Genomic DNA, 21,607 nt, shown 5'->3' with positions numbered 1-21,607 from the left:
CCAGGGTCAACGGGCCGGGCACCAGAAAGGGAGGCTTCGGGACCAGAGGACCGCAACAAGGGCACCACTAGGATAGGGAGAGCCAAATAGGAGAATAGTCCAGCCAAAGGCCCGACAGCCGACTCGTGCCTTGGACCCAGCTCCGGCCTGATCCTCTCGCCGATGTCCCAGTCAGAGGCAGAATCGAAACCGAAACTTAAGAAGGGGACCCACAAGTCCAATCCCCCTGCCGTTGTTGTTCAACTCCAAGACGGCCACTGAACCTCACCCAGTCCCGGGCGCCCCTCAAGGGCGGAGCCCAAAAGTTCGAATCACCGTAGCTCAGGCACCCGGTGTCAAAATAAATTTCTGAAAAGTCCAGGTAGATCAGCCCAACGTCCTCTATACAAATCCTCGTAAAAAATCAGGATTTATGCAGGATATTATGCCGGGAGCGGCGGGGGTCCGGGGAGCGCTGTGCTCACGCAGCCATCTCGGATGCCCGCCAAGCTCCTCCCCATGGGTTACTTTTTTGACTGCATCGAATATAAGGGGAGGTATACAGAAGCAAAAGTTTATGTGGTAAACAGGGGAGACAATTTGTTGAGTTGGTCTCATCAGGCAAGGTTGGGTGTGAGTCTCAATCCAAATGCTCATCCAGTTATTCAAGTACAGGCTGTAGACAATGAGGAGAACAAGTTTATAAAGAACTTTAAAGAGTTGTTCAGTGAAAAACTAGGATGTATAAAGGGTTACAATCACAACATCAAACTGAAGTTGGGTGCGGTGCCTGTTGCTGCTAAAGTAAGGCGCATTCCAATTTGTGTAAAGGATGCCGTGGGTAAAGAGATTGAGAAGTTATTGTCTACTGGGGTTATACAACCAGTAGAAGCAACTGAGTGGCTCGCACCAATTGTGGTCGCGAGAAAGCCTAATAATGAGATTCGGCTGTGTGTTGACCTTCGTGCTTTAAATAAAGAGGTAATAGTTGACAAGTACCCTTTGCCAAACATAGAGGAGTTGGTTTCTACATTAGATGGGGCATGCTATTTCACCACCTTAGATATGGCATCGGCCTATCACCAAGTTCCGCTAAAAGAAGAGTGTCAAGAGCTTACTAGTTTCATTACACCAATGGGTGCATTCAAGTTCTTAAGAATGCCTTTTGGGCTGGTTTCGGCAGCCTCGGTATTCCAGAGAATTATGGAAGATCTGTTCAAAGGAATACCGGGGGTAAGATGTTATCAGGATGATGTTCTCATTTCTGGTAAGGACGAACAGGAACATGATGAGAGGGTTTGCCTTGTGTTGAAGAAAATGTTGGAAGTTGGTTTAACTCTGCGTCAGAGCAAGTGCAAGTTTGGTGTCAATGAGCTAGATTATTTGGGCCACCACATCTCAAGGAAGGGCATATGTCCAAAAAAGGATCTTGTAGAAACAATTGAAAAGTTGAAGGAACCATGTTCAAAAGAAGAGGTTTCATCATTTTTGGGCATGGCAGAATTTTACAATAAATTTGTCCGAAATTTCGCAGATAAGACTGTTAATCTGAGGAAAATCATGTGTAAAAATGCTGTGTTTAATTGGACTGAGGAGTGTAGCAGAGAGTTTGATCAGGTGAAGATGGATCTGAGGAATGCACCAAATTTGCAGGCGTTTGTTCCAGGGGATCCGACGTTTATTGTAACAGATGCTAGCAGTAAGGGTCTGGGTGCTTTGTTGTTACAGGTGAGGAAAGACAAGAAGGTCCTGATAGCTTGTGCTTCGAGATGTTTGAAGGGGGCGGAGTTGAATTACTCTGTCATAGAGAAAGAGGCGCTAGGTATATATTGGGCGGTGAATAAGTTCAGGAAGTTTGTTTGGGGTTCCTTCTTTACCGTCAGGTCTGATCACAAACCACTAAAGGAAGTGTTTGAAAAAAAGGGGTTAGACTTCATCTCAGCAAGGATAAGGAGATGGGTAATTTCTTTGCAGGAGTTCGTGTTCAAGTTTGAGTATATCCCAGGAAAAACTAATGTCTCGGCAGATTGTCTGTCTAGGCTGGTGAATGTTGTAGAGAATGTTGAGGAAGCTTTGGCTGACGATTTTGAGGGTGAATTAAAGGTGTGTGACGTTACCCTGGGGGCGGTGAAGGAAGATACTTGGAGAGAAGAGCTGAGTAAGGATGAGGATTTGAAGGAAGTCATTAAATTGCTGGAAGGTGGTAGGTCTCGTTCTTTAAAGAAACCTTGGTCTTTGATTGCTGATGAGTTGGCAGTGGTGGAGGGTTTACTCATGAGAGGTACTAGGTTAGTTCCACCTGTTAATCTCAGAAGTGTTCTGGTGGACATGTCTCATGAGGGACACTTGGGTATTTCAAAGACAAAAGAACGTATACGAAAGGACTTCTGGTGGCCAGGTATCGATTTGTTGGTGGAACGCACCGTTAGGGATTGCTCTTCTTGTCAGGCAAGTGATAAAGTTTTGAGGACGAGGTCTTCTCCAATGGTTTGCAGGAGGTTGCCTAGGTCCCCCTGGGATGAAATTGCAGTTGATATTGTGGGGCCTTTATATGGTGAACATCAAACTCCATTTATGTTGGTTTTATTGGATTTGTATTCTAGATGGGTGGAGGTTAGTTTGGTAAGGGAGATTACAAGTGAGTCTGTTATTTCCTTTTTGGAGTCTGTCTTTAAACGTGAGAGTTTTCCGAACTCCATTCTTTCTGACAATGGGCCACAATTTTGTTCAGGGAAAGTTGAGGAGTATCTCAGTAAGTGTGGCATTATCCACAAGAGGATTTCTTTGTATCACCCTGAGGCAAATGGTGCTTTGGAGAGACTCAACAAAACTTTGAAGGAAAGCATTCAGTTGGCAAGGGTCAACAATTTGGACTGGAGAAAGGAGTTACAGAACAGAATTTCAGCTTATCGATTCTCTCCTCACTCAACTACAGGAAAAACTCCGTTTGAACTTTTCAAGGGTAGAGCACCTAACACTTGTTTATGTCCTGCCTGGATGGCTGCAGACAAGGGTGTAAAAAATAATGAGGTGGGTGCATGGAGAGAAAGGGAATTGAAACTACAGAGGAAAAGGAAAATATATGTGGATAGGAGAAATTCTGCTAAGGATTCCAAATTCGTGGTGGGGGAGGTAGTAAAGATCAGGGCTCCTGTGGGCTGTCAAAACTGGTCGAAGTTTTCTGTTCCTAGAACCATTGTGAAAATTTTCAAAAATGCTGTAAAGACGGAGGATGGTCGTATCTGGAACAATAGTCGGGTTTCTCATTTTGGGGGAAAAGGGAAATGTGAGGATATTGTTGCTGTTCCTGATCTGCCTTCTAATAATTCTCGCAAGAGTGTGAGAGTATGCAGGCCTCCTGTTCACTTGCGTGATTATGTCTAGGTAGTTTCTTCTTAGTTTTTCCTTATCTTTCTGTTGCCTACTTCATTGCTGAACATGTAAACCTGTTTAATGTTTAAGAGGGGGAAGTGTGATGACCTGTCTTCCTGGGTATTCTGGTTCCATGTTGGAACCTAGTGTTTGAAACCACATGACACCAAGGTTCCTATAACTGGTAATTCCAGGATTGTCAGTTGTTAGCTGACTGTTGGATGGGGCTGAATAAATATTACTTATTGAACACAATCCTGTGTGAATCCCACATTATTACAGTATCTAATTCACAAGTTAAGGAATCTGCGGTTAGATGTCTCTATCAGATGAACAAGTTCCTTACCTTCGGTAATGATGTATCTGATAGGGACATAGTTTAGCCTCAGATTCCTTAACACCCCGCCCATCCTCCCTACTCTGCGAACGACCTCTGGGGTCTAGTCTTGGTGTTACCAATCACTCATTTCCTTGTTGAGTGACCTTGGCATGGGAGTGGCCCTCCCTTTCCACACCGTATTTCTACTCCACTGATCTCTGCTTTCGGTTATGGTGGGACTCTCCAGACCATTGGTCTTGTCACATTGGTCTTAAATGGGGTTGCCATTCCATCTTTTTTCCCCTTGGTACATGTTCGGTAGAGTGGGAGGTATTTTCCTTGTACTCTGTCTTATGTACCTCTGTGCAGTGTTCGACATAGCTTGCACTTCATTGATTTTGTGGCCTTTTTCCCTACAAGACCATATCTGGTGCTATCATGCCTTTATTCCTATTTCTCTTGTTGTAAAGATTTTTCATCTTTTTGGCACACTGTTTCCACAACCAGTTTCTATGGTGTTTCTGTGTTTTGGTCCGGAACGTTTCACAGAATTAACTGATGTCAACGCGCTAGAGGGGACTTATATGGCTCCACTAACGTCACATCCGGAGTTGACATTGTTACAGAGCCATGCGGCGCTAAGGGCCGAACTGGCCATTGCAGGCACTGGGCAATCCCCCGGTGCGCCGCAAGGGTGGGGGCTGGTTTTGGGTCCCTGGGGGCCGTTTTTGTTACAGGGCTGTTTATGCAGCATAGCTGCAAAATCGGCCCTGCAACAAAATCGGCAGAAAAAACGGCCCCCGCAAAGAGCTCAGACCTCCCCCGGGGGGGCCGGCCGAGCACTTTTCCGGGGCCGGTTTTGGTTCCCAGTCAGGCCCTGGCGGCGCTGTCCCCGAGACGCAGAGGTACTGCTGAGAAGTTTCGGATCCAGTCCGATGCCTGGGGAGAATTCACGGGTTGAGGAATCTGTAGCTAGACTATGTCTCTACCAGGTACATTGTTACCGAAGGTAAGTAACTTGTTCTTCACAGCATGCTCAAAGGGTTGATTCAGATTATTTCTGTAATAAGCATGATTACTGCTTTGAGCGGGTCTTAATAATGAAATGTCGTTTGTATAAAAGACTAACATAGAAAGCTGTAGTTGTTTAGTATCTCCTAAATGCCCTGTGTGGCTTTCACGTATTTCCCAAATCCCCATGTTTTATGTTCAATACATCCTTCATGAACAGCCCTAGCTTCTGTAAACTCTAAAGTAGATATTGATGTCCCTCTGCTTCATTAATCTGAAATGCAGTACAAGCACCAATGTAACCACAGTTTCCTGTTGCGTAACTACACATCTGGAATTAGAAACTGAAAACGTCTTGTGGTTGGTATACAAGTATGGAATTTGAAATCTGTAGAAAATATTTTTTGTTTAAAAAGAGGTCTGGGAACATTCGTAAGCGGGTTCTATTGAAAAAGCGCATATGCTGCGAATGAGTAATGATAGCCTTCATTTGAAGGTCGCTTACCACTGTAAATTGTCGTTGTTGCTACCACCAATTAATGGAACATGATGAGTTAGACTACACGAGTAACAAATGAGGTACGGTAATGAGTAGAAGTGATACTGCAGCCAAGGGTTAAAAGGCAGACAAAATAACTCCAAAATACTAGGTAGCCACTAAAGTTGTAATTCAAGAATCTTGGGACTAAGAGTTTGAATCACTAACTAACTGTTTACATCGCTACTCCTTCTCTAGGTGACATCAAGGCCTTCAGTTCAGGTACCCCATCATCTTAAGTATTGTAGATTACCCAGAATATGATTCCCCTATGGAACATTTGCATTAGATTGTTAAATTCTTATATTTTCGGTGCCACATTGTCTTCATAATATTCTGAGATGTGTGTGTTGTGCCCTGTCTGTGTTGTGATTCCCATTCAGGCCTTACATGTGATGTTATGTGTGCATTGTTCACAAGGGCCTACCACCACTCCTGCTTCGTTCACTGCCATTCACTTCCAGAGCCAGCAGTGCTTAATTTTAAAAAGAATAAGTGCCAGGGCCCTCAGAAGGAGGACACTGCAGCTTGCACCACACATTGCCCCTCCCTGCGTAGCCTGTGGCAGTACCAACATAACTAGTAATCATCAAACTCCTGCAAGTGTGACAATTCAGTCTGTTCCAGGCCCCCAAAGGTGTAAGAATGGCTGCGACGGCAGTAAATAGTCATTTATAATGTATACTGAATTAATAAACAATTGTGCTCATCTTTAAATTAGACAGACAGCGTCAACATGTGGCAGACTGTCAAATTAAGCTCCGGCAGCCAGTCAGGTCCTGCCGACAGGGCCTCTCCGTCAGGGGTCTCTGACACACTGAGGCCTCAGCCCAGCCCGGTTATGTCCTCCGGGTTCTCGCATCAAAGCGCTGCCTCAGCACTCTCCTGTGACCAGGACTGGCTTTAGGGTGGTGCGCGGTGCTGACCTGGGAATAGGGGCACCAACCTCGGGGAGGGGGGATGGACAGTGTATTTAGAAGTAACTTACAATTTAAATACATGGCTGCAGAGTTCCTTGTGGTCCAGCTTTCAGGCAGCAATAAAAATGTCAAGATAACTCGTGTGATTAATGTTCCTGCCAAAGAGAGAGTTCAGAGTTTTGTCTAGTGCAGTGCTATAAATGGGCCGGTACTCACCGGTACTGAGTACCGGCACTTCTCAGATTTATCACTCTGAGTACTGGCACTTTTTTTTCTGCCGAGGAGGGTAACAGTACTCATGAAAAGTAAGGCTCCTTGGCAGTGTTGGTGAGCCGGAGTGGAAGGTGTCTCTTGGCAGCCAAGGCGACGCGTCTGCAGCCCGTCTGCAGCCCTGATCTGAGCCCCAGCTGAGCTATTCAGCAGGGCTCTTTTGAATAATGTCCGGTGCTTAACATCACGCTGTGTTTGACAGAGCAGGGTCCACGCCCTGTGCTGTCAATCACAGTCACACTATCCTGTGCATTTGTGCAAATAAGTGTCAGATGACAGAGGTTTCCGAGGGAGTAGTTAAAAAGAGCATGATAAGAGTCACAACTTTCTTGGAGAACCTGATGAGGCAATGAGCGTTGTTTTGATAGTGTAAATGTTAAGGATGGATGGGTAAACAAAGGTGGATGTATGGGTGGATGGATGAATGGATGGATGCGTGAAAGCATGGAAGGCTGTGTGAAAGGGGGTGGATGATTGGATAAAAGGGTGGATGATGGGTGGTAACTGAAAGATTGGAAGGATGAATGAAAGGGAGGGAGGATAGATGAAAGGGTGGATGATGGATGAGTGAAAGGAGGGATTGAGTGAAAGGGTGGATGGAATGAAAGGGTGGATGGAATAAAGGAGTGAAAGGGTTGATTGATAAATGAGCATAAGGATTAATGAATGAGCGAAAGGGTGGATAAAGAGATGGTTGAGTGAAAGGATGAATGGGATAGGTTTGGGAATGTATGGATGGATAGGTTTGGATATTAAGGGTGGACAGACGGAATGGTGAAAACTGAATGATGGATGAAAGACTGAATAGACAACACAATGTAAAGGTTAAATGGCGGACATCAGCAGGTAAATGGTAGGATGAAACAATGAATGGATAGATCTATGGAAGAGACAAGAACTATCTTCTGGGAAGGGGCATGATGATTTGCTTCATTTACATTGTACCATAAGAGCTTTGGGTCGAAGTGCGGGTATTTTCAGTTTCTTCTGACTCATGTGCTGAAAAATATATGGTTTTGTGCCAAACAACAACAATTAACAGTATGGCATTATTTAGGTGCATCTATTGCAAAATAAGGAAATGTTAACATAATATAGCATTTCTCTTTCATTTTGTGTAATGAGTTAACTTGCTATGTTTATATAAACACATTTCTCATGTTTTGGTGTGTGCTGCAACTAATATAGAAGTCATGAAGTATCATCAAGTCTTGCCTTTAGCCCCGCCTCCTAGCCCCGCCCTCTAGCCCCGCCCTCTTTAATGAGTACCTGCACTTATTTTTTTACATTTAAAGCACTGGTCTAGTGGCAGTTTTGACTCGCCATGAAGTACGGCAGAGGGTTATTATGCTGCTGTAGAGAACGCATACTGTGCAGAACTGTATTTTATGTGGATTACTACTTTTGTCACAGAGATCCTTTTGTTACTGCAGCTCATAAGATACATCCCTAACATAGCATAGTGACTGTTGCAAACTGTCATCAAAGAACTGAATGCAAACTACATAAAATGGATTAGGACGTTATGTTGTTTTCCCTAGTCTTTCATTATGTATTTCTAATGTTGCTAAAAAGGGTTTGTTTGAGTAGACATATATTATTATAAGTAAAGCCAGCCTTTATCAGTGCTTCAAAACAAATGAGATGTATGTGAGTTTGGGGCTTTGAGGGGGCACTTTTGTCCAGTGGTAGTGAGGGAATCTGAGGATGAGGTCATGGGGGGGAGGGGTGCAAAAATAATTGCCGCTGACCTTCCCGGGACTGCTGCTGGTGGGGCCTGCCGCCTGTGCATTGATTCTAGTGTCAGGTCACATCTCTGCACAGCCCGCAGAGTTTCAATAGCCGGCTCTAATCTAGCCCCAGGATGTCTTTGCTTTCACAGTTGCATCCCTGGGGGTGGCAGTGGTAAGAGATATCGAGCTACAGCTGTGGTATTGCCATTCTCCCCAGCTTGGTTTGTCCCAGCCAGTGTATTTAAATGGTCCAATCTGTCTTCTAATGAGAGGATAAATGCTTTATTTATCAGCCACATTTTCTTCGAAAATCTCAGTAATTTTACGCCGGGGCACGATACATTGATATGAGTATCACAGACCCTAGCCGTTGCATACGCACTTCAGGCACACGTATGCAAGTGCCCTGCTTTAACGAGGCAATGATGCATATGTAGATATTTTCTATTCATAGATGTGTACGTGTTTTTCATGTTTATTTTCTATTTGTGCTGTTTCCATGGAACGAGAAGCCTGGTGTTTCTTAGTTTTTACTCTTTCCAAAGACTTCTCCCTGTACTCTGTATGGTCATTGCAGTCTCGACAGCCTCCAACCTGGTGTGACTTAGAAGCAAGGTGTGAGCCAGGAGGAAGTGACATAATCGATGAAGCTGCCTTTACACCAATAATTTAATTGTTTATTGGTTTTTCTATAGTGTGGGCTAGACCCTCGCAACGTAAATTAGAGAGCTAACATGTGATGCACCTTTTTATAGTGGCTATCAATGTATGGCCTGCTGCGGGTCTCCAGTTCATGAGAGTGCAAGGCACTAAGTGAGACAAGGCAAGGGGTGGGCACTGGGAGAATTATACATTGAATTGACTTAAAAATACCGTGTAGTATGTAAGTGATAGTTGTAGGTGAGTTGGCACTGGTATATCGGGATGGTTAATTGTTACCAAGTAGGTGTGCTCTCATGTTCTTTTTCAAACGGGAAAGTGAGAGACTGAACAGGTGAAGACCCTTGTAGGTAATAGAAAATGCCTTAAATGCACTATAGGGATCTTCATGGAGACAACAGAGGGAGGCAAGAAATGGGATGGTGTGATTAAATTCACACTGATTCCTCACCGTCTCCCTGTGCACATGGGTGCATCAAAACTGAAGGGTAAACCGTGAACAGGGAACACCCCGTCCAGATTTGTAAGGGGAAAGTCAGGGCTATATCACTAATATAAAGAAATTAACATTTTACGTTTTGTTTGTTACATTATTGATAGCTAAAGGGATATTTCATTCAAGATAGATGAAGATATAATACAACATACATGTGCAAAGTCTGCAATCCTTTATTTGCTAGCTTGATGTTCTGTTGTTTCACTGGTGGCTAGGTGGAATGGATGGGTTCATTATATGACAATTTACTTCAAATTCAGTTAACTGAAGGCAACACTGTTTGTATCTCCGCAGCCCTGGAATATCCGAAAAGGTTCCAGGGTTCACAGTCTCAGTCTAGACTGGGAAAGCCCTTGTTCTAGGGGGAGTTTGTCAGAGGAAACTTGACAGTCAGTCAGGAGCCATCTTATTTCTGAGGGAGGAAGAGCGAGAGGCTGGTAAAAGAGGCACCAGCTCCTGAGTCCCTCTAAGCCAGAGGTCTTCAAACTTTTGGATGCCGAGACCCCCTTGTAAAACCTTTTTAGGGGTAAGGACCCCCTTCCGACAAAAGTTTCTAGAAACTGGTACTCCTCATCATCAACAACTATTGACAACTATAAATGCGCCTGTTAGACCTTATCACATTCATCCATCCATTATTCATCCACCCACACTTTCACACACCCATCCATCCTTCATCCATCCACCCTTTTATCCTTCCATCCATACATCCATCCTCCCTTTCATCCTTCCATACATCCTTTACCCATCCACCCTTCCATCCACCCATCCATCCATCCACCCATCATTCATCCCCACCTTTTCACACATCCATTCATGCATCATTCATCCATTCAACCTTTTATCCATCCATACATCCTTCCTTCATCCATCCACCCTTTCATCCATCCATCCTTCATCCATCCACCCTTTCATCCTTACATCCATCTGCCCTTTCATCCATCCATCCACCCTTTCATCCTTCCATCCATACATACATCCTTCATCCATCCACCCTTTTATCCTTCCATCCATACATCCATCCTCCCTTTCATCCTTCCATACATCCATCCATCCTTTACCCATCCACCCTTCCATCCATCCATCCATCCACCCATCATTCATCCATCCACCCTTTCATTCATCCACCCACCCTTTCATCCATCCACCCACCCTTTCATCCATCCATCCACCCATCATTCATCCCCACCTTTTCACACATCCATTCATGCATCATTCATCCATTCAACCTTTTATCATCCATACATCCATCCTTCGTCCATCCACCCTTTCATCCTTCCATCCATCCATACATCCATCCTTCATCCATCCACCCTTTCATCCATACATTCATCCACCCTTTCATCCTTCCATCCATACATACATCCTTCATCCATCCACCCTTTTATCCTTCCATCCATCCATCCACCCTTTCATCCTTCCATCCATACATCCTTCATCCATCCACCCTTTTATCCTTCCATCCATACATCCATCCTCCCTTTCATCCTTCCATACATCCATCCATCCTTTACCCATCCACCCTTCCATCCATCCATCCATCCACCCATCATTCATCCATCCACCCTTTCATCCATCCACCCATCATTCATCCATCCACCATTCATCCATCCACCCTTTCATCCATACATCCATCCTTCATCCACCCACCCTTTCATCCATCCATCCACCCATCATTCATCCCCACCTTTTCACACATCCATTCATGCATCATTCATCCATTCAACCTTTTATCATCCATACAGCCATCCTTCGTCCATCCACCCTTTCATCCTTCCATCCATCCATACATCCATCCTTCATCCATCCACCCTTTCATCCATACATTCATCCTTCATCCACCCACCATTTCATCCATCCATCCTTCATTCATCCACCCTTTCATCCTTACATCCATCTGCCCTTTCATCCATCCACCCTTTCATCCTTCCATCCATACATACATCCTTCATCCATCCACCCTTTCATCCATCCACTACTTGGTCCATGCAAGGGGAACATAAATAAAACAAATAGCAAATTTCATGTTAATGACTAATAGCAACAGACATAGGCAAGTATTGTGCTCAAACCATAAAGTAGGAAGCAAATGCACACCGTTTGCATTTTAATCCAGAGTTAGTCTTTCCAAAATCGCTCTAACCCAGAGGTTTTATACAGCTCTTAGCAGGAGGCACATTAACGTACTCAAATATCTTCCCATAATGTGTGTTCTAACTTGCAGAACGCGGCTATTAGCCATGAGTTTTTACCTGTCCACTTGTGCCAGCAGCGCTGAACTGGAGGTGGCTCCCAGGCGCTATAAAACATTATCAAGGGCAGTTGTGTGTAAAATCAGGCTGTTTACTTTTACGTTAATCGCTGCAGGATGTTTGTTTTCCTTATTCAGTATCACTTTCAAGTTTCATTCCAGGCACACTGACCTACAGCCCGGCAGTCCCGTCTCCCCGTAGGCCCCATCCTCTTCCCCAGAAAGGCTCTGCCTGAACTGCTAATAAATGTGCTACACCTTGCACTTTTCCAGCCTCTGGACCTCCAGCTTTTAAACTGCAAGAAAAAAGCTGCCTCTGATTAGAAATCCCTGTCTGCAGCATGATGCCCTCCACCCCCTGGTATTACCATTATTATTGTGTATCAGTCCATATTAGTTTCCAAACTGTGTGCTTGGTGCACATCTTTTCGCGGCGCCCCTGGCTACTTTCAATGGCGCACTGGGGTGCCCTACAGCCTCCTCCCCGAGCCACCCCACCCCCTCCCCCCTCGTGTATGTGAGCCTGCTGAAACAGCTTGGACACACACAAAGCCACACCAGAGTACTTCACAGGTCTTTAGAAGACCTTTTACTTGTTAAAGAGGCTTTGTTGTTTTTCACGCCTCGGTCCGAATGCCGTGCGCACCCTCAATCAGCCCGACGCTCTTAAGGCAAACTGTCAATCTGCGACCCCCTTCCCAGGACTCCACGACCCCCCTGGGGGTCGCGCCCCACAGATTGAAGACCTCTGCTCTAAGCCATGCAGTTGCAGCCAATATCAGACCTGTTTTCTGAAAGATCCCAATCCACCATTCATGGCCTCCCTTCTCAATGAAAGATCAGAGAGGAAAAGCACACATGCTATCCATGATCATATCTTGGGCAAAACCTTCCTTCTGTTGGCCAATATCAAAACATGATTCCTTAGCAGTGCACGTGGGCAGTATCCTCCTGGACTACCAAATTGTACCAACCAAGAGCAGGGAAGCCGGTCTGAATCCATGGGGTTTTGTTTCCCGATTCGTGGGCAGTAGCAATTTTGTCTGTAATTTTGGGGCTGATTGGGCTAACTAGTAAACACAGGAATTATGTGGTTGTGTTCACTGTAGAGCTACCCATTATACTGGGAGCAGCAGTAGAAAGAAAATGTACAGCAGGTCAGTACATGCTGTCACCTCATCAAATTCAAGTAATACTACAAAAGCCCAGGGAAATATTGTCTGGGCTTCGTGCAGTGGTTACAACCAGTACCACTACGATTGTCTAATAGTACTGTAAAATATTTTTATATTACCATTAGCACAACCCAACCATCCAACACAGACTACATCCTCTCTTCATTGACTCGGAAATTATGTGGCTCTGGATCTGCTTGCACTGGTTGCCTTACAGTACCCTTCATATGAAAAATAAACTCATCCCTTCAGATGCGTAATTCATGTTTGTAAAAAGGAATAATTAACCCCATTCTCCAGACACTTGGTGAGCAAGTTTTTATCTTCCCTGGAATGTTTTGAAAAAGAAGCTCAATTCCACCCACCCAACAGCTGTCGACAAATGTTTACAAATTAATTTCCAGTGTCCCTCAAATCCCTTTAATGCTGGTGAATTTAATTGACTATAATGTTTGTCACATAGTATAGGAATTAGAACTGGGTCGAGCTGTGAGTCGGAGCATCTTGTTGGAGAGGATGATATTCAAGCGCTGAAGCGTGAACATAGTCATGACTTTTTAAGCGTGCAAGTCTCCTGTTAAAAAGGGGGCGTGGTAAAGTGTGTGCCATGATCCAGTTAAGTCTTTCAGTCTGATGGGCTCACATTATTATGTCTGATGTGTAGTACTTGGAAATGTTTTCATCTCCAGTTTTCCTGTTGGCCCTTTGCCAAGGAGTAAGTCATTCTGCAGACGGCAGGGCAAGCCGAGCATCGGACGCAAGGATCCAAAGACGACCCAGCTTTGGAGAGGGCTCACAGCTAGTGAACACAAGGATGCCTAGATAGATAGTAACCGAAGACTCAGTTGGCACAGACACCAACCCATTGCCTTTTCACTTAAGACACTGTGTACAAAATGATGTTAATTCAGTAGGAAAAGCAATTTATCTGATTTATTTTGTGCTTCACATCTCATTATTACATCTGTTGATGATCAAGCGCCAACTTCCAAAAACGGGGTGAATGTGAATATTTCTATAAACATTCCTCTTCAGTATGCATCTCAGGCAAGGCAAGGAGTTCTGAGCTTTTCGGGTTATGATTAGAAACATTGAATTGCCCATAGCTTACCAGAATTATATTTGCATATTTCTATTGCATTGATATTAAACCTTTGTCTCTTGTTTTGATTTTTGGTTTGACTGGATCAGTTGTCCTACTGCCATAACATGAGTCAGAAAGCTTTAGAACTGGTTGGTCTCAGACCATTTCTGAATCTTATGCAGTCGGATTTGATTGAAATGTGCGTAGTAGAAGGAGGTTCATTGTGCATTTTTTTCGGTGGAGTGCAGATAGAGTTCCCACTTCACTCAGTGTCAGCCTGGTACCTTGTTTTCAGCCGTGAAGTTTCAATTGACCAACTAATATGTTCTGGGAATTGTAGTCTTAGTTTACGTTCATAGAACCAAATTGACTAAGTTGCTTGGTAAAAAGATATTGTAATATAAAAAACCCCAGCTCTGGGATAATGGTTTCCTGACAATATGGAGCTAGGTTGCAACGCTAGCTTGGGTATTTATGAGAGCCTTGCATCACTTTTTCACCAACTAAATTGATAAATGTGTGACGCAGCACTCTAAATCAGATGTATGGTTTAAATCTTTTATTATTTTGAAAAGACAAGCATATCAATAGCCGCCACCTACATCCACCGGCCGGTGGGGATCATTCATATTTACGGAACTTTTTAAGAGTGCTTAATAGAAAGAAAGAAGTAGAAGAGAGGGGGTAAGGTAGAGAGGTCTATTTCCTACAGGTGTGTGTGGTGGGTCAGGCAGGCGTCGCATGAGTCAGCTACTATCGTTAGTCAATTGGGGGGGGGGCTTAGTGAGCCGGAGCACTCTGAGATATATCGGGCATGTGAGTTCTGTGAATTAAGTGGACAAGAATTCTATGGTGGTGCCCCATGTTTTGTGAAATTTGGGGAGGGAACATGTGAGGCCCGCTGTAATCTTCTCCATCCCCAGTGTTTCCCATAGCTTGTATAGCCAGTATACGCGAGAGGGTATCTCTGCCATGCTCCACCTAGCATGTAGTGCCTCCTTGGCCCCTCCCAGAGCCAGGTTGATTGCTCTGCCATGGCAAGATCTAAGAGGATACATCAGGGCATTGGGGATCCCTAGGAGTATGTAGGAAGGGAGCTTAGGTAAATCAGTGTGGTATATGCCATCTATCTCTTGAAGAATTACCTCCCAGTAATCCTGTATCTTTGGACATGACCAAAGAATATGAGTGAGCGTGCCTGGTTGGCCACATTGACGCCAGCATTGCCCATTCCCTCCCTGTTTCCATTTGACTATCCTTGCCGGTGTGTAATACCAATAATGTGCACTTTTTAAAAACATCTCTTTACCCTCTGTACTGCAGGAGGAGGCTCTGGCTCTATGTATAATAGCATGCCATTCCTTGGGGAGAAAAGAAGCAAAAACAGAAGTAGACCCGTTAACCCAGGTGAGTTAACCCAGGTGACACCGGGCAAGGTTTGTAACAAAAAACACCGTCTCAAATGGAAATCATTAGAACAGAGCAATTTAAAATTTGGCAAAATAAATCACATAGGGAGGGGGAAGAAGAAAGAGAGACCACAAAAGGGGCAGGGGTTCAGGTGAAAAATTATATTTTGTAAGTAGTTATAACAGTACTACAGTACAAGTCAATATACAAGTGACCATAACACTCAAGTGAGCCCTGGGCGTGCTAGTGATAGTGAACTGTGCAGTAACACCAGGGTGAAAACAGCGTGAACATCAGAAGTACTGTGAAAGGTAACAATGTGGTCAGCAATACAAAAATAGTTATATAGAGTGCAAGTATTTTGCAATGAATAAATTGACCACAGCCCTGCCAAAGTTCTATGCTGGGGAGTTAACGGCGTTTCAACCTCATAGATTTCAGGTCATCATCAGGACAATGGTCCCAATTTTTTAAAAAAAGCGTGTTAAGCGTTTTTAGTATGGTATCTGCATTGTAAGTGTTGAAGTGGGACCATAATGCATTGTTTTTTAGTTTAAAAAGTGGGAGATCATTGGCTGGGGCATCAGCAAGGGACAGTGATGGGCTCTCTTTCAGGTCCGCGATGGATATAAGGTCCTTGAGGAGGTCTGATTTAATGGATTCAGTCTTAGAGGCGAAGAAGGAGGCAAATTTGTCACATGAGGGAGTAGCGAGAGGGCTGATGTTAAGGACCTTAGGTAGGCTCTTGGTTTGGGCTTTGATAAGATCGAAAAGTTTTTTGGGGCGGTTCTTGGCTAGGTCTAGTTGAGATCTGAAGAAATCGGTTTTAGATTTTCCAATTTTTCTAAAGTAAGAGTTCCTGGTGGTTCTGAGAAGTTTGAGGAGGTCGGTTGAGGGTGTAGCTCTCCAGCGTCGTTCAATTATTCTAAGAGAGCATCTGGCATCATTTAGCCTCCCATCGTACCATGGTTGGGAATTTTTAGAGGAGTTTCTCTTCTGTTGTAGTGGGGCAATTTTGTCTAGGAAGTTGTTCATGGAGTGAAAATAGTGACTAGTCAGCTCCTGAACATCAGCTAGGTCTTCCGGAGGACTAAGAGGGTTTGAGTTATCTAGGGCTGTGAGGTCAAATCTTACGTTTTTAAGGTTTCTCTTCCAGATTTTGGTTCTCATGGGTTGAGTGGGGAGTCGAGTAATGGTTTCTGAGATTTGGAAAGTGATGATATGATGGTCAGACCAGTCGCAAGGGAGTATCGAGTCTAGCTGCGAGGAGTCCACTTTGGGTATTATTAGGTCGAGAGTTGCACCCTTGTCGTGTGTTGGGCTGTTGCATAGTTGGGTAAGATTGAGGTCTGTGAGGAAGGCTTTGAGGCTGTTTACCCCTGGGTCGTTGAACTGTACACACGCCTCTGACTCCATGCAATAGGAAAAATAAAATGACAATAATGATACGTTATTGTCATTTCATTTTTCCTTTTTGTATCGTGGGGCGACGCTCCTCCATCTTGGTGGAAGAGCCATCACTGGCTACTAACTTTGTCAGAGTTCATAAGGTAAATCCCCTGTCTATGGTGCTTGGCAACAGTTCAATGTAAACCTCTTCCTACAATATTTGTCAGAGAATTCGTAATGTGAAACCCCTTTGTACCGTATTGATCATTGAATTGCCCCTTTCAACTCTTATCTAACTTGGGTTCTGCAGTACCAATATTCCTATCAGTTAAGAGCAATGATAGCTACTTCGTAGATGTACTGATCTGTGAAAATTGAAGTTAGAAAATACTTGCCTGCAGGCTTAAACACAATCCACCTATAAGTGCATATTGGATTCAACATATGATTTTCGCAATTAAAAACTCAGTTGGACTGCCTGTGTCATCATTTTTCATAATAAGCAGATCTGACCAATGGCCTGTGACATAACATTTCCCAGCAGCCTAGATTATTGTCTTTTCACCACTACCAACTCAGGTCTAGCAATTTGAGCATAATCTGTGCAATAACAATTTCTCTTTTTATTGGCTGAGAAGGATACAGCTTCTGGTCAGTCAAATGTTGCATGGAAGAAGATTAATATGTGAGCGAGGTCAAAGTCCCTTCAGAAAAAATATGCAGAGAAATGCCTATCAAGCATTGTGAGCTATATTTAAGCGTGAAAGGCGTCGTCGCGTCCATTTTTTACATGAATACTCAATCAATCAAATATAGCTTTATTCGATTGTTAAAAGCAATCATAAAAGCATACATGGTAAAAAAGTTATTACATTTCAATTCATTACAATTCATTTTACAATATCACAGTGTCATGACAGAAACATAAATGAGCATATAGACCATAATTCATTGGGATCAAAATTCCATTAGAAGCATCCTACATGAAGCCTTGTTTCATGCTAAAAAATAGCACAGCACCTCATGTGATGCAACAACAGCCTCTCGCATTCTGTTCATTCATGTTGCTCCTGTGCACCTACAATGGAGTTTGTACCAGAAAACAATCAGTTACACAATGTGGCATAATTTAGTGTTCTTTTAGTTGATGAATTTAGTCTTCTGTTCTCAGAAGTAACCCTCCATGTATAACCCCACTTTGTGGTGGAATCAGGGGGAGTTAGATTTGAGTGTTAGCAGGTGAAAAGGGTGTATGTTAGTATGTACAATGATTGCAAGGGTGAATAGATACGGTAGAGGAAGTTTCGAATATTTATTGGCTGCAGGCAAATGATTACCAGTTTGTGAGACACAGGGGATTATAGGCTATGGGTCAGGATGTGTGCAACTCACACAAGTACATATAGAAAATTAAGCCAGAGGACATGCAGATGTGCGTTAACAGTTGAAAGAGAACATACAATTCTGTATAGAAGTCGAATAAGAGGAGTGGAGCATGCTAAAGATTGTCATTATTCTGTATTCATGAATCATGTAATTTGTATTTTGTGCTGGGATTATGGAATCCAGCAGGAGGAAGATTGATGGATTTGATAAAGTCTTGAGCTGGTGGCAGTTTTTGTTGGCAATGTTTTTAAAGCTGGCCCACATGGACATAAGATTTTGTGCCTCTTCCTCGAAAGAGTTCTGTTTGGGAGTTTGAGAGTAAGTGTCTTCTAGGACTTGAGAGATCTGTAGCAGTGTTGCTCTTTCAATTAGATTGCTTAGGAAGGGTGCATTACTGATTGGTATATATCTAGCAGTGTCTTCTGTGTCCAGGTTGTTGTTCATGAATAATGGTTGCATATATGCTTTCTTAAAGTCCTTTTGTAAGATTCATGTGTATAGAGATGTACTGATTATATCAATTGTTGCTATAGCCGCTGATGTTTATAGTAGACTTTTCTTGTATAATTGAGGGAGACATGGATCAAAGTGCATCAATCTAGGCTTCTGTCTTTTACAAGATCCTAAAATGTTGTCATTTTTATTTCTGGTAAAGGATGCTAGAGAGTAACAAACCTTAATACTGATCCCAATAACTTCAGTTCCCTGGCAGAAACAGAACTTCAAGAAACCAAGCTCTACTAAAGCTGGGCACTCCCAGATGCATTGCTTATTTTAAAGTTTGACAGATGGTACTCTGACTTTCAAATTTAGAGATGCCCGCCTGCCCAGCAGTCATCTCTGTACATTGAAAGAAGCTGCAATCACAGTAGTTCCTTTCAATGTACAAAAAGTTTGGTGGACAGTTGTTGTCAACTTTGATGGTAGTTCACCAATATTTTCCAAAGTTTTTGTTTTTCTGACACAAACTCCCAAAATGGGAGTTTTTTTCAGAAAAACAAAATAAAATAAATAACCCAATGCCCTGGTACTGTTCTCCCAGGGCGTGGGTGTCATTATTTTGTTTCTGTCTCTCATCATCAGGCTTTTCCTAGAAAAGACAAGACTTGTGACAGACAAAAATAGGGCAGATAGTGTAATGTCTTTCCACTGAATGTCCTACTCCATCCGGCCGTCAGAGAAAGTTTTCCACTGAGGAAGCCAACAGTGGCTCCATCAATGGAAAACTTAAGGTCCGCCCTCCTCTAAATGAGGCAGATTGATCAGAGTTTGGCACACAGGGTACTCTCTTATTTGGAAGTACAAATAATAATGAAAACAAGAACTCAGCTCTAACCAGTAGACAAACCCTACACCCATGCCCCGCCCCACCCAAATTCTCCTCATTTTATCTCAGGAGCTCCGCTGTAGATGCAAACCTATGGGGTTGTCAGAGAAATTGAAATTAACATTTGCTAAATGGAGCTGAGTTCCACTGTGGTGTTCTTTTTTCCCTTTGTGCATTACTTTTAGTTTTTATAACCATTTTCACATTTCTTATACTTTCCTTTAGCAGTGAAAACAAATCTGTTTTTTATTTGGCAATTGATTCTAATGATTTCACTTGTGTGCCAAGAGCCTGGAGGCATCTAACCAGTAATCGGTTGCTTTCCCATTTCCTGCCTGTCATTCACAGTTGCAGCACATTATTTTGTTACAGTTACACCAATGGAAGAGCACCACCCACACAGCGGCTCTCAGGATTCTTAGCCGTTGGCGTTCGGTGCTGTATCACCACCTCGTGTGTATCGAAGGGCCCCGCAGTAACAGACCATGTCTAAGAGTTAGTTTCCCTGTTCTTGGCAGCCCTAAATGGAAGAGAAGCAGCCTCACGCCCTCTGTGTTTGGACAGAGCACAGCTTTGGGAGCTCCTCTCTGTCCCATTTCCAATTGGGAAACATCCGGTTTTGGAATGAACCATGACAAAAGTGAGGGGGCAACTAGCGAGAGATGGAGGTGCTGCCGAGGTTTACTAAGGGTAGAGAAGGTGGCGCTCCAGCCTTAAACCACCGACGGGAACCAGAGCTCATTGCCACCCCATGGTTGCTCCATGCCACCCTCCCTTCATCACTGGGCTCCTCAGCTGCCACAAGGAGATGTGTTGTGCAGCATCTCTTCGTGTCATCAGTCCGGCACTGCAGAAGCTTGCGCTTATGTGGATGTCTGAAAAGAGCATGCTTTGGTGCAGCTCTAAGTACCTGGGTCTTATCTTCTTAAGATTGCTTCTAAACGTGACTTATTTCAAGTTCTCAAAGTCTCAGGAAAAGACACACAGACATTGCTTTATCTTTTCAAGCGGCAATATTCATGGATTCTCTTCACACACACTTTTAGTACACTAGTCTTTGTAATCACCAGACAGACATTTGCCACTGAATTGCTTTTGCTCTGGGGTTATGCGAGGATTAGGTCTCTGTTGCCACTAAAGCACCTCGGCTTAACACTTCAGAGGCAGGACATAAATAACCTCCCAAGACATCACTCTACTGAGCCTCAAAAGTAATTACTCAAGGCAGTCAGTCAAACACTAAGGGCGGACACTAGTTCATCCTAGGCAACCCATCTTTCTGTACATTTACAGTACAATGGGTCATGGAACACAAATGAACACTTACAGCGTGTGCCCACAACTGGACCCTGCCTCCAGCCCCGGCACATGCCAAAATGTTTATGTGGGGGACGTGGGGGCAGGGAGACTCTTTCTATCCCAGATGATTCAAAAATGTGTTTTGCATGCAAGTGGGTGATTAACGGACCTAGCACCCGCATTTCATTCCCCACAACCCTTCACCAGCCTGTATTCCGGGGTTATAAGGATGTAGAAGCAGGGAGGGCTGCAGGGTCGTGCAGTTTTGATCCACTCTCCTGCTGGGGTGCAGGCGCACTGGGAACTGCCAGTTTGGCAGAGCAGCCTACACTGTGGTACCCAGGTATGAGGGCAAAGCGTGGCATGGCAGTCAGCTACTTCCCTGTAATGGTAGGCACGCCCCTCTCTATTGGCGGGGTCGCCGCAGTGCATATTTAAGGCTCACCAGGCCGCAACCTGCTGGTACCAAGTCGGCCAGAGATGTGCATTTCGGGAATAACCCCACCATGTCACCCCACTTTGGCAAGCTGCTGTGATTTTGTGTGGAATTCCTTAAGGTGGCTACAGAAGGAACACACTAGATACGTCATAGCTCGCGCAGACCAGCAAGCACTGCAGCGCCTTCTCACCGCGCCTTGCTCCCGCATGGGTTCAAGGAGGCGCAGTGCCAATGTGAGCAGACTTCTAGTCGCTAGACCGAGACAGGCCTCACCGGTGGATCCTCGGGTCTCGTACTTTCCTCGCACGTCACTCTGGCCTCCCTCAGACTCGCGCCCTCTGCTTTTGGTTACACGCAGTTAAAAATAAAGAGGAGGGAAACAGCTGAGACGTTTCACATGAAGACGAGCGCAGTGAGTCATGTTTGCGGCGCGAGCCCTGAGTTATGGCCGAGTGCGTCCCGAGGCTGCGCTGCCCGAGTTCAAAGCCTGAACTTTTTGCATACTTGCGCTGTTCTTTTCCTAAGTCTTTGCAGATGTTGCATCGGCCG

At 44.2% G+C, this 21,607-nt stretch overlaps 1 protein-coding gene across 3 annotated transcripts in view; it reads left to right on the top strand.

Annotated features, from left to right (window-relative positions):
* Positions 1-21,607, top strand: part of LOC144823924 (uncharacterized) — a 523,537-nt gene that overhangs the window by 253,523 nt on the left and 248,407 nt on the right. Inside the window, exon 1 of one of the 3 annotated variants that reach the window (XM_078682844.1) lies at positions 15,137-15,215. The exons of the other annotated variants lie outside the window; for them this stretch is intronic. The gene's annotated coding sequence lies outside the window, so the exon portion shown is untranslated. Of the gene's footprint in view, positions 1-15,136; positions 15,216-21,607 lie in introns of those variants that run through there. 3 annotated transcript variants of the gene reach the window in all.

This window comes from Lissotriton helveticus, chromosome 3_1 (assembly GCF_964261635.1).
Source record: "Lissotriton helveticus chromosome 3_1, aLisHel1.1, whole genome shotgun sequence".
NCBI classification, from domain to species: Eukaryota; Metazoa; Chordata; class Amphibia; order Caudata; family Salamandridae; genus Lissotriton; species Lissotriton helveticus.
This window is presented reverse-complemented; position numbering and strand designations above follow the sequence as displayed.